Genomic DNA, 14,337 nt, shown 5'->3' with positions numbered 1-14,337 from the left:
AAATTAGAAACCGTTTGTCTTGTATTTCCACAAAGGAGAAACATGCAGGACTAGAGCAGCTAACTGCTGGGCAATTCATATATATTATTTCACTTATTTTTTAAAACAACATTTAACAAGAATGACTACTGTTTCAAAGATGAACAAACTGAGCTTCACAGGTCGCCTATGCTACTCAGCAGGAAAGCAGGAAGGCCAGGATGTGAATTTTCACTCATGTTTTTTCCACTGTACCATGCACCCATGCATTTCATTAGGGTCACTTTCAGCAGGTATCCCTGCAACTGTCAGGATAGCCCAATTTATATGAGAAGCTCCCTCCATTGTCAATAGTGCTGGCTCAAGCCTCAGGCCTGACACTGAAAAGGAGGCAAATTCTGATGGCTTTACTAGTGAATGGAAGCAGGGTTGCAAGTAGAACCCTGAAAATGCTGTAGAAGGCTTTTACTTTATTCTTAGGCTTCAAAGATGCTTCCTGATACTTGAGGACTCTGATTCCCCCCTCTCTTCCCTGGAACAATTTCAAGACAAGAGAATTCTGAATGTAAAATTTGTACTTTAAGTGGAAGCCAGAACCTATGTGGCTTAATTTGGCAGAACAGCCATGGAAATTTGGCAGCTAAAATGAGAGAGAATTTTTTAAATGCATGTCTTTTTTCTTAAAAATGCAATGTTCTTAGAAAACTCAGAGATAATGAAAGACATCCTGTAATCTCATTTTCCCAAAAACACCACTATTAACATTGTATCACCCTCCAGACTAAAAATTTGCCTTCTCGGCCGGGCGCGGTGGCTCAAGCCTGTAATCCCAGCACTTTGGGAGGCCGAGACGGGCGGATCATGAGGTCAGGAGATCGAGACCATACTGGCTAATACGGTGAAACCCCGTCTCTACTAAAAAATACAAAAAACTAGCCGGGCGACGAGGCGGGCGCCTGTAGTCCCAGCTACTCGGGAGGCTGAGACAGGAGAATGGCGGGAACCCGGGAGGCGGAGCTTGCAGTGAGCTGAGATCCGGCCACTGCACTCCAGCCTGGGCGGCAGAGCAAGCGGCAGAGCAAGACTCCGTCTCAAAAAAAAAAAAAAAAAAAAAAAAAAAAAAAAAAAAAAATATTTGCCTTCTCCTAAGTCTACAGCATCCTACTGCATGAATAACCACAATCCATTTATAGAATCCCCTATTAAACTTAAATTGTAACTTTTTTTTTTTTTTTTTTTAAAGACAAAGTCTCGTTCTGCTGCCCAGGCTGGAGTGTGATCTTGGCTCACTACAGCCTCCACCTCCTGGGCTCAAGCAATCCTCCTACCTCAGCATCCCCAGTAGCTGGGATGACAGCCATGCACCAGCATGCCTGGTTATCTCATTTTTTTACTATTATAAATGCTAAAAGAAGTATCTGTAAACATACATTTTTCGTAACTGTCAAGTATTTAGGATAAATACCTAGACATATGAATTGTTAAATCTAAATTTTCTTTTGTCGGGGGGAGGGTGGAGATAGGGTTTCACTCTGTTGCCCAGGCTGGAGTGCAGTGGTGTGATCACAACTCACTGTAGTCTCGACCTCCCAGGCTCAAGTGATCCTCCCAAGTAGCTGGGACTACAGGCATGTGCCACCACACCCAGCTAATTTTTGTATATTTTGTAGAGATGAGGTTTTGCCATGTTGCCCAGGCTGGTCTCAAACACCTGGGTTCAAGGGATCCACAAAGTGCTGGGATGAAAGGAGTGAGCCACCTCTCCTGGCCTATAATTTTAATTTTATATTTTTAAATTTTAAACTGTTAAGTCTGCAAAAATAACCTGCACATTATCAGTTTTGATAGATATTAGATTACATTTTTAAGAGTTCCCATTTTCCCACCCTCTCATCATCCTTAAAAATTATAATTATTTAATGTAGGAGCTGAAAACTCAAATGCCTACATAGAAGACTAGCAAGAAACATAAATGGGTAAAGGAGGCCACCAAGGTTCTGTGAAAACCTGAGAGTATATGCTCATTTAAAGGCGGCAGCGGGCTGAGCACAGTGGCTCACACTTGTAATCTCAGCACTCTGGGAAGCCGAGGTGCCCAGACTTCTTGAGCCCAGGAGTTGGAGACCAGCCTAAGCAACATGGTGAAACCCCATCTCTACAAAAAAACACAAAAATTAGCCCACCGCGGTAGTGCGTGCCTCTAGTCCCAGCTACTCAGGAGACTGAGGTGGGAAGAACTGCTTGAGCCCAGGAGGTCAAGGCTGCAGTGAGCCATGATAGCGCTACTACATTCCAGCCTGGGTGACAAAGCAAGACCACGTGTGCAATCAATCAATCCATCTAAAGAAGGTAGCCACTCCTCTGTTCCAGCAAACAGATGTCATATAAAACTCTGAGCTCAATGTTAGATATTACAATTTATCAAGAAAGCCAGAAATCCAAAGTTTTTTGAAACTCTTGCATGTTTTTGGGTTTTTTTTTAAATGGAGTTTTGCTCTTGTCGCCCAGGCTGGAGTGCAATGATGCAATCTTGGCTCACTGTGGCCTCCACCTCCCAGGTTCAAGCAATTCTCCTGCCTCTATCAGCCTCCCAAGTAGCTGGGATTACAAGCATGCGCCACCACATGCAGGTAGTTTTGTATTTTTAGTAGAGATGGCGTTTCACCATGTTGACCAGGCTGGTCTCGAACTCCTGACCTCAGGTGATCCACCCACCTCAGCCTCCCAAAGTACTGGGATTACAGGCGTGAGCCACCATGCCCAGCCATCTTGAACATTTTAAATGTTGACAACTAACATGATTTTATTTAACCATCCTGGAAGTCAACAAAATACATCTATAGGGCAGACCACACTTAGGACATGGAATTTTGTACTAACAAATGAAAAAGATCTTTAACACTGTATTTTCACTTTGAATCTTATTCTGCAGTTTTGATTTTCTTATGCTTACCAACAAAGCACATTCAATTTTGGTTCACAGTGACTGTCAGCTCTCTTCAAAGAGAGAGGCTTTTCTTTCAGATCATGTCTATGACAAATACTGGACCAAAAATAAAGTAACTTCAGGTAAAGAAGCAAAGAGTGGTCCTGGTTGACCAAAGAGTACCCAGAAAGGGCCTCATTTAGAACTGAGTTGTTATAGTCTCAGCATGTTTAGAATACATGAGCTATTTAGAACAAAATGTTAATTTATAAAACTATGTATAACTTTGAAGAGGGTGGCTTTAATCTAGGGTATCCCCCCACTACTGATACGTTTGCCTAACACAGAAAGTTTTCTCTTTGGCAAGAGATCAAAAAAGGAAGAGAAGAATTCCCATGTACTCCCTTGCTATCAAGTACTGAATTTAAGCAACCGCTTTCGGCCTTTTTTTTTAATAAAACAAATGTTTATTAAAAGTCTTTGTCTCATCTGAAAATGTTACTGCAATACTGCTCCCATGGAAAGAAAAATTGCAGAACCTAACTAGCCTCAGAACTTATTCTCATTTCTTCTTAGTCATTCATTAAAATCTCCAGGTTTAGATATTCAAGCAATCCCTTCACCCACCAGAGACAGTGGCAGACATCCATGACTATTCAAGGACCCAACAACCGCCTTTGAATGCAACTATCTTTTCATCAATTGCAAACAAGTGCTAAACTCCTGGCTCCATAGGGGGTTCCTACCAAGTCAGTATAAACTCAAATAAGGGCAGAGGTCAAGGGGATGAGAGTTCAGCCTAAGCTCTGGATCTCATACCACCCCTACCCTGATTAAAAGAATCCTTATCAGAAGGGAACTCCTCAGCAAAAGGCCACAATCAGAAGGCTTGATCTAGCAGCAATGCCACAGAATCAACTGAAGCTCTGGAAGCAGGCACTGGGAACTGTTATGAATGTAACAGAGCAAAATCACTAACGATGTTGTAGAGAAAAAGGGACATAAAGGGAGAAAACATGGGAGATTTGTGAACTATGTTAGGTTGCTTCAGGAAAGAACTTACTTGAAAAATAGTGGAATAATCCTGAATCTGAGCCACAGAAGACATCTCAGGAACCTATTCCACAATGAATCATTCTACTTTGTGTCCAAAATCACCCTAATACATGCAGAAGAGGGCCAGATGACACTTCAAAAATAAGTCTTCATTCTTTTACACAAAAGATTATATATGTTATAAATCATTACACTGCCTTAGCCTTCCACCATTAGCATTTGAGATTTGTCACAATCCAGAGAGCTAGAGACAGGATAGAAATTAATTATTTAATAAAGCAGGGGCTCTGAAGTCTCAGATACTTCACTAGGTACCTTGGGGTGAGTCATTTAATCTCCTCATAGTTCTCATCTGTAAGATGGGGATTGTATCTTTTTAACGTCTTATGAACGCTTAATAAAAAATGCATGTGAAACATTCTGTGCACAGTAAATATTAGGTATCCTTACTATTATGTGGTAAAAGTCATATCATATTTTGTGTCTGCCTCCCTGATTAAACCAGAGTCCTTTCTGGGCAGGAACTATGTCTCAGGTTGGCACCCAAAGTAGGGAGGGAGAAAAGAACAATAACTGCGTTAAATGAATTAGGTATTACCAAGCCAAACTTAAAATCAGATATTTTATACGCTATAATCCTTCTCACACTTACTGAACACATGCAAAGTGCCTGGTACATAAGGAATACCCAGTAAATGGTAATTTCCTTTTTTCCCTTCATCTGTAACAGTCTTAAGTTCACTCTCAGTAGACAACATCTGGGCTTGTATGAACTACTTTCTGAGACCAAAAATTGTGACACATAGTTTGACAGCTAGAAATAAATCCATTAGGACACGGCACAGAATACTGGAATTTTAGGGTACTCTAGCTGAGATATACATTTCTCTTTTGTAGCTGGAAGAATCCACAAAAAAAAAATCTTTGGGATCCCAAGACACGTGAGAGTTGAATGCAAAGCCAGAGCAAGTTTGTGCTGTCGGACTTTCTTTTTATCTTGCCTACTTTTTATCTTGCTTTTTTCATCTTGCCTGTTCATCTAACCAACACACGTAGAACTCTCCTTGGTGGGCATCTACCAATATGGCAAGATACACCAAAAATTAATTTAACTTGCTTTTTTTCTGAGACAGGGTCTCACTCCCGACACCCAGACTAGAATGCAGTGGTGCAATCTCTCAGTTCACTGCAGCCTCAACCTCCAGGGCCTCAGGTGATCCTCCCACCTCAGCCTCCCAAGTTACTGGGACTATAGGTACACGCCTAGAGTCAGGGTTTCATCATGTTGCCCAGGGTGGTCTCGAACTCCTAGGCTCAAAATAATCTGTCCACCTCGGCCTCCCAAAGTGCTAGGATTACAGGTATGACCCACTGCACCCAGCACTTAACTTTCAAGTCTCTTTTAAAATACTCATAAAAATATATATACATACACGCTATATTATAGTGACATATACTGTATATTAATACATACTATTTATTATATACATTATATATATATCATTTATATAGGTCCCTGATCATTAGAATATACTTTATTTTTTAAAGTCTGAGTAAACAGGAATCCATGGTAATAGCCAGATTTTAAATTGTACAAACTTTTTATTCAGTATGCTTTCTATAAGACCTTGCTATTGACTAAAAAGAATGTGTATAATTCGAGTTATCTGGTTTAAATAAGCAGAAGGTTAACTTGTTCAGTCTCCTGAGAAGTTAAATGTGTTGGCAGATGGTCATTTGGGAGAATTACCTGCTATTGGCTGGGGGAAAGGACCAAAACACCCTAACAGTCACCCAGATGGTAAAGAAGTCCCTACCAAATAGTCAGCAGCATATGAGCTCTTCTATTCCTGTGACTGAACTATTTAATTGGAGTCTATGGTCACACACTCTGAACAAGCCCAATCTCATCTGAACTATTTACTTGAAGCAGTAACTTACACCTGCTAGCTTAGTTGAATAAAACACAGTTTCAACAGCCCATTAGTACAGAAAGACTGAGAATTTCAACATTGTACTACATAGCCTAGAACAGCATACTCTTAATAGTATTTACCATTTGTCAAGCACTATTCTGAACTTTAAATACATTACACTTCACTCAATCCTCACAGCAACCCAATAAAATAGAAATACATTTTACTGTCCTCATTTCATAGATGAGAAAAGGAAGGCAGAGAGTTTAAGTAATTTAACCAAGATTACAGTGAAGCCAAGTTGAACCCAAGCAATCTTGAGCCAGAGTCTATGCTCTTAATTATGAGAACACATTTGGCTTCATAAAAAAACTAAAGCATTCATTTTAAACGCAAACATTTATACACAAACGTGTTCTCTGTGGCATTATTTATGATGCAGAAAAAACTGAAAATCTAAATGCTCAACAATAGCAGGATGGTTAAATAAATCATGATAAAGCTATTTACTTATTTAATGAAATATCCTTCCATTAAAAATATTTGTGAAAATCATTTCACGACTTGGGACAATGTTCCCAATGTAATACAGAGTGGGGGAAACAAACAGGACACAAAAATTGCATATATAGTATATATAGATTCCTAATTATATATAGTATATATAGATTCCGAGATGAACTCGGACACAACCTGGAAGGACATACTCTCAAACGTGAAGCAATGGTTATTTCTAGGTGGTGGGATTAGAGATGCTTCTATTTTCTTTTAGTGTTTTCCACAGTGAACATACATTATTCTACTACCAGTTTAAACAAAAACAATGTTTTTTTCTTTTAATCAAGCTATACCAAGATCCTCAACCAGCTGGTAAAAAAAAAACAAAAAAACAAAACAAAAACAAAAAAAAACACACACAGCTAAAAAGCTTCTAATATGTCTGACTTCAAGCAGGTACTTTCCTTGGGATTATATCCTTTGAATGTCAGACAACATAGCACATAACCAAAAAAAAAAAAAAAAAAAAAAAAAAAAAAAAAATTCAATCTTCGACGTTAGAAACTGAATTAGAATAAGTATATTCAATTCTGGTCAATGTTTACTCTCAATGTAATTACTTGTAGGATTATGTTACAAGAGAAGAAATGGACTTCATTAAACGTGACCCAAAAATTCAGGAACAGTGTTCCTGAAATAGATAATAAGAGACAAAAAGTTTGGAGAGGAAGAACAGCTGTTGCTAATCCAACTATTTACCCTTTGACCCTCTATCTGGCCAGTAACTGAACACTATCAACTGTTTCCCTGTATTATGTGCTGTTTACAATCCCTGAGAGGCATGAAAGGAATTAATAATTTAGCCTAGAAAGCTGACAGCCTTTATTGGGAAGCCCCCTGTCTATGGGGCAGAAATCAGAGCAAGTAGCTGTCCTGAAGTCACAGGTCCCTTTACTGTTCCTGTTTTATAGCCTAATTGGCCCCCAAACATAAATCAATTATTTCTCCTGTTTTAAGCAACAATGACTTCTATTCTCTAACTTCCCTTGTATCAAGTCAGTCCTTGTTCTCTTGAGTTTTACAACTACACGGTAAACACGATGGTCAAGGAAAAAACTGGGGGAGCAGGGCAGACAGGGGTTATTTGGAAACAGAAGCACAGAAAGGTTATGCTGTTTTGAACTTCTCTTGACCTTTGACTGCCCTTGTCCCTAGCTTATGCTAATGGACATGGTACAGGGACACTTCTTGTAGAAATGAACTTAGCCTGAACCTGTGCCATAACATTGGACTCCAGGAAGCCCAGGAATCATAGGAAGGCAGCCAGAGTGTGAACAGCTGCCCATATCATGAGCATGGCTGCCCATCTGCTTTATCACATTAAAGGTATTAAAAAAAAAAAAAAAAGCCAAGCCATTTAATTGGACAAAGTCAGTCTTTCCTCAACTAGTTCCCACACATGACACCTGTTGTCCCAAACCTGCTGCCTACAACCACTGCCATGCACAACTGGAAATTAGCAACGAAGTAATTCCTGTTCCAAAATAAGGGAGTGTGAGCAGGCTTTCCTGTCAGGAATCTGGGTAATGGGCAATATTTGGACCTCCAAATTCCAAAGATACAACACAAGGAAATCCCTAATATCCTCAAAAGTCATGCAGGGCTTGGCATAGTAATCCCAGCACTTTGGAAGACCAAGGCAGGAGGATCATTTGAGCCCAGGAGTTCAAGACCAGCCTGGGCAGCATGGTAAAACTTCGTCTCTAGTCAGCTTAAGAGGAAAATACCAAATTTTAAAAACTTTTAAAAATACTGATAAATTCAGATCAAATTTGAAGGAATAAAAAATATCAGAGCAAAGGAGTTTGTTGGTTGTGTCATTATTTAATGATCAAAGTATTGCGTGTATGCCTTATTACAGACTTGTTGACTACAGGCTTAATGTAAAAAAGAATCTTGCCAGATGTAGCTACTTAAGGGAAAAAAAGGTTTTTAACAGAAATGAACTTTTGACTAGTTCTTACATTTTTATGGTACCAATCACAGGGCAATTTCCTGAATAATGGGTGATGTCAAAGGTATATCATACTTGAGGAAATCAGGCCAAGGATAGCTCAGCAATTACATTCATAAACAAGTTTTCCTAGTTGGGGTCATGTCAAACCCTCACATGGTTGTTAGTGACTGTAACTGTGCATGTCCTTAGTGGTAGGTGAGCACCAGTCTCCATGACCAAAAATGTCCCTAATTTCCTTTGAAAAAGCCACTAGTTCTGTGAATTGTCCTTTTCCCTCCTGCCCCTAACAGTCCTGCGCCTCTAGCCTATATTAGCATATTTCTCATGTAATGTATTTTGCTGTTAAGCTCATCCATTAGCTGCATCCTTCAGCTATTCCTTTAGATTGGGGAGCAAAATCTTTAGATTGGAGGAAGTGGAGATGAAGATGGATTGATTTAGCTCACCTTCCATGATTGCTTCTGAGTGAAAAGCTACATCGGCCACATTTCAGATGTTCACTATTGCAATTGGGGGAGGGTGTAGAGAGGTAGACTTTTTGCTTGTTTTATAAAGTGCTCTCAGTAACGAGTGTTTGAGTTGAAGAGTCATCTGATTCGAGGCCACTCATGTTCTTTGTAACTTAAGCGTTGACCAAGAAATCCTTCACTTCTTCCCCATATACAGTAAGTATGTGAGCCAGTCATCCATACACTAAGGCCTACCTGAGAAAAACCTTTGATTCAGGATGGCTGGGTTACTAACCTTGGAATGTAAGAGATCTGGTTTTGAATGTAAAATTTGTAACACACAAACAAGAAGTGTTAAAAACTTTTTGCTCTGGTCAGTTACAGGTAGATCCCAATAATCTGTTTTTGGTTTTCTGATGGAAATAACAGAACTAGGGGAATTCAAATCCAGCGGGTGTCTACAGTATTAGAAGAGGGTGTAAGGGCACAGTTTAACACTAAGCTCTTTTGATATGTAAGTTCTTATACTTTCAGAAACTGTGCATTCCAGATCTACATACTAAATGCTGAATCATTTTTAAACGGGCTCTTGATTAATAGACCCATATTTTTTAGTGCCTATGTTGTCCTTTTGTCTAAAATGAAAGCTCTCTTTTGCATTGTAAAACTACAATATATGTCATCTTATTTTCCCTGAGTAATCCAAGTGTAGTGCATATTCTATGTAAAACTACTAAATGACAATGGAAAATGTTTAGTAGATTGGGAGAAAAATAACAAATAGTTTTACAGAATTGTTTGTAGTTACATTTAGGATGGACTTACTCCTTTGGAGAAGAGTGAAATTTGTTTTTGTGCCACGTGATGAAGACCATTGTGTTTTTTTTATAAAGTAAATAATACTTAAAATGGCATAATTATTCTGCACTTGAATTTGTACTGTTAACAGCACATATGGAAGACTTTTAAACTTTTTATTATTGTCTTGTAACTAGCATTCCATTATTATTTTGGATATTTAAGGGTTCCATTAACATTGTATTTGGACAAAGTATAACCAAATTAGCCAGTCTGTTTCCTTCCATGTTTAATCAGAAGTGAGAGATAGAACTACTTCAAATTCAGCAGGTCAGCAAGCAATTGGCTTAAAATTCGCTTTCTTAAATATTGTGACTCTTATGTTCTCGGCTTTTTAATGACTTTATTTATTTATTTATTTATTTTAGACAGAGTCTCACTCTGTCACCCAGGCTGGAGTGCAGTGGCACCATCTTGGCTCACTGCAACTTCCGCCTCCCAGGTTCAAGCGATTTTCCTGCCTCAGCCTCCCGAGTGGATGGGACTATAGGCACGTGCCACCACGCCTGGCTTATTTTTTGTATTTTAGTAGAGACGGAGTTTCACCGTGTTAGCCAGGAAGGTCTTGATCTCCTGACCTCATGATCTACCCACCTCAGCTTCCCACAGTACTGGGATTACAGGTGTGAGCCACTGTGCCCAGCCTAATGACTTCATTTTTATTTTTTTTATTTCATTTACTTGTTTTTTTTTTTTTTTTTTTTTTTTTTTTTTGAGACAGAGTCTCACTCTGTTGCCCAGGCTGGAGTGCAGTGGTGTGATCTTGGCTCACTGCAAGCTCCACCTCCTGGGGTTCATGCCAGTCTCCTGCTTCAGCCTTTGAAGTAGCTGGCACTAGAGGCGCCTGCCACCACACCTGGCAAATTTTTTTATTTTTTATTTTTTTATTTTTAGTAGAGACGAGGTATCACTGTGTTAGCTGGGATGGTCTTGACCTCCTGATCTCGTGATCCACTTGCCTCGGCCTCCCAAAGTGCTGGGATTACAGGCATGACCCACCGCACCCTGCCATGACTTCATTTTTAAAGTACTTGCGGTCAGGCAAGGTGGCTCACACCTGTAATCCCAGCACTTTGGGAGGCTGAGGCAGGTGGGTCATGAGGTCAGGAGTTCAAGACCAGCCTGGCCAAGATGGTGAAACCCCAACTCTACTAAAAAATACAAAAATTAGCTGGGTGGGGTGGCGGGCACCTATAATCCCAGCTGCTTTGGGAGGCTGACACAGGAGAATGGCGTGAACCCGGGAGGTGGAGTTTGCAGTGAGCCAAGATTGCGCCACTGCACTCTAGCCTGGCTGACAGAGCGAGACTCTGCCTCAAAAAATAAATAAATAAAGTACTCGCTCAGTCACTTGAGATAAAATGTTTCATCCTCAAACTTAATGTTTTTACTAGTTCATAGTGTTTGGAACAGTATGTGCCAATCACTAAGACTGCTTCAGAGTTTGCAATTTTGTATGTTTCATTGCCAAAGAAGGCTTAGTGGTTCTTGACTGTAGTATAAGTCAGCTTTCTGTAGCATAAGATTTGATTTTCTCATACTTACTCCACTTGTTATACATCACTGATTATTTGGGTTAAACTGGACTCATTTCAACCAGTTTGCCTTTGTTATTCAAATACGTGATGAGAAACTTAATACTGTAATTTGACTTGAGCCATAAAACACATTTTAATATTAGCTTGTATTATATTTATTAAGCTGGTTTTTGTGGGGAAAAAACTTACTAAAACCTAGATAAGTCTAGATTAAGCCAGTTAAGGTGCATTTTGTATTTTAGTGATGGATCATATCATAAAAATAGAGATAAGCAGGCTGGGTGCGGTGGCTCAAGCCTGTAATCCCAGCACTTTGGGAGGCCAAGACGGGCGGATCACGAGGTCAGGAGATCAAGACCATCCTGGCTAACACGGTGAAACCCCGTCTCTACTAAAAAAAATACAAAAAAACTAGCTGGGCAAGGTGGCGGGCGCCTGTAGTCCCTGCTACTCGGGAGGCTGAGGCAGGAGAATGGCGTGAACCCAGGAGGTGGAGCTTGCAGTGAGCCGAGATCCGGCCACTGCACTCCAGCCTGGGCGACAGAGCAAGACTCCGTCTCAAAAAAAAAAAAAAAAAAAAAAAAAAAAGGGCCGGGCGCGGTGGCTCAAGCCTGTAATCCCAGCACTTTGGGAGGCCGAGATGGGTGGATCACGAGGTCAGGAGATCGAGACCATCCTGGCTAACATGGTGAAACCCCGTCTCTACTAAAAATACAAAAAACTAGCCGGGCGAGGTGGCGGGCGCCTGTAGTCCCAGCTACTTGGGAGGCTGAGGCAGAAGAATGGCGTGAACCCGGGAGGCAGAGCTTGCGGTGAGCCGAGATTGCGCCACTGCACTCCAGTCTGGGTGACAGAGCGAGACTCCGCCTCAAAAATAAATAAATAAATAAATAAATAAATAAATAAATAAACAGATAAGTTGGGAAGATATATTGATTATGCTGTTCTGTTGAGGGAAAGGTCATGTAATTGGAAATTTAAATTTTTGGTTATTGTGTTCACATCATAGTACACAAGCATCATTTATAGTTTGGCTTTGAGAACTTTTCTGGTATTACGTTTACAGAAAATGTATGAAAGAAACAAGTTTTGATTATATTTTTATATTTGTAAAGTAAAAGTTTGGTTAAAATTATCACTGTTCTTTTTTCATCATTTCAATTAAAAATATTCGAAAGAGAAAAAAAAATACAAAAATCAGCCAGGCATGGTGGTGTGTACATGTAGTCACAGTTACTCAGGAAACTGAGGTGGGAGGATCACATGAGCCCATGAGGTCAAGGCCGCAGTGAGCCATGACTATGCCACTGCACTGCAGCTTGGGCAAAAGAGTGAGACCCTGTCTCAAAAAAAATTAAATTAAATAAACAAAAGTCACATGGAATTAACATAGGAGATGTTATTCCTTCCTAGTCAGAATCGCCAGAATATGCAGTATCAAAAAACCACAGACAATTTAACACAACATACAGCCCATCTCAGTCTTGATGCTTCCTATCACTTGGTAGGGCTGAACATGCTCATTTGAACCCCAAAATTGATACAAACTGAGATAAAATTTTATTTTGTCTAATTATTATTATTATTTTTTTTTTTTTTTTTTTTGAGACAGAGTCTCGCTGTTGTTGCCCAGGCTGGAGTGCAATGGCGCGATCTCGGCTCACCACAACCTCCACCTCCCGGGTTCAAGCAATTTTCCTGCCTCAGCCTCCTGAGTAGCTGGGACTACAGACATGTGCCACTAGGCCCAGCTAATTTTGTATTTTCAGTAGAGACGGAGTTTCTCCATATTGGTCAGGCTGGTCTCAAACTCCTGACCTCAGGTGATCCGCCCGCCTGAGCCTCTCGAAGTGCTGGAATTACAGGCGTGAACCACCGCGCCCGGCCTAAATATTTTTAGAATAATCAGATCCTTATGTATTTCTTCAAAAAGAAAGATTAAAATACCACTAACTTCCCAGTATAGGAATTACTGAGAATATTACCCACATACACTAAGTACAAATTTTTTGGTTTGTTTTTTGTTTTTGAGACGGGGTCTTGCTCTGTGTCACCTAGGCTGGAATGCAGTGGTGTGATCATGGCTCAACTGCAGCCTCCTCCTTAAGCAATCCTCCCACCTCACCTTCTCAAGTAGCTGGGACCACAGGCACATGCCACCACACCTGGATAATTTTTAAATTTTCTTTGTAGAGATGGGGCTCCCTATGTTACCCAGGCTGGTCTCAAACTCCTGATCCTGGGTTCAAATGATCCTCCCACCTTGGCCTCCCAAAGTGCTGGAATTTCAGGCACGAGCCATCACGCCCTGGCAGTAAGTACAATTTTTTAGTCTTTTTTTTTTTTGATGACTCCTATTCTATACTGATGTATAAAATTATGTCTCAATGTCTGTTCATTCTCGTGGAATAGAGAGGTCTATAAATTGCCATATCTAGCTAGGAATTTTATGCAGAAATGTTTCATGAGCTGGTATTACTTAACCCAGAAAGAAGAATTCAGCAATAATTTTTCTGAGACTATCAAGGACCTTTCTCAGAAAATGGGCATTAGCCATTTGCAATTGCTACTAGGTGCAGAAAAAGAGAATACGTTTGGGTACTAAGTGCTAAACTAGAGGTTTATAAAATGTCCTTTCAAATATTTCCTAATACACTGATAATATACAAGGCTATACTTACTTATCTGTGTATCCCTAGAGCCTAGAGAACTGGGTGTGGAGCAGAGAGAACACTCAGTGCTTAACAAACTGAGTTATCAACTATTTAGCATGTTTTATGTGTAGCTGTCTGAAAGGTTACAGGGCATCTCAATGTACTTCCTAATGTTCAAAAATGCTTCTAAGAAAGGACCATGCCAGGTGTGATGGTTCACGCCTGTAATCCCAGCACTTTGGGAGGCCGAGGCAGGCAGATCACAAGGTCAGGAGTTCAAGACCAGCCTGACCAATATGGTGAAACCCCGTCTCTACTAAAAACACAAAAATTAGCCAGGCGTGGTAGTGCACGCCTGTAGTCCCAGCTACTCGGGAGGCTGAGGCAGGAGAATCGCTTGAACCCAGGAGTCAGAGGTTGCAGTGAGCCGACATCATGCCATTGCA

At 40.3% G+C, this 14,337-nt stretch overlaps 1 protein-coding gene across 2 annotated transcripts in view; it reads right to left on the bottom strand.

The window, feature by feature from the left end:
* The window catches only part of NR6A1 (nuclear receptor subfamily 6 group A member 1), a 266,623-nt gene that overhangs the window by 211,162 nt on the left and 41,124 nt on the right, over positions 1-14,337 (bottom strand). The gene's annotated exons all lie outside the window — the stretch shown is intronic.

Source organism: Rhinopithecus roxellana, chromosome 16, assembly GCF_007565055.1.
Source record: "Rhinopithecus roxellana isolate Shanxi Qingling chromosome 16, ASM756505v1, whole genome shotgun sequence".
In the NCBI taxonomy this organism is placed as follows: domain Eukaryota; kingdom Metazoa; phylum Chordata; class Mammalia; order Primates; family Cercopithecidae; genus Rhinopithecus; species Rhinopithecus roxellana.
This window is presented reverse-complemented; position numbering and strand designations above follow the sequence as displayed.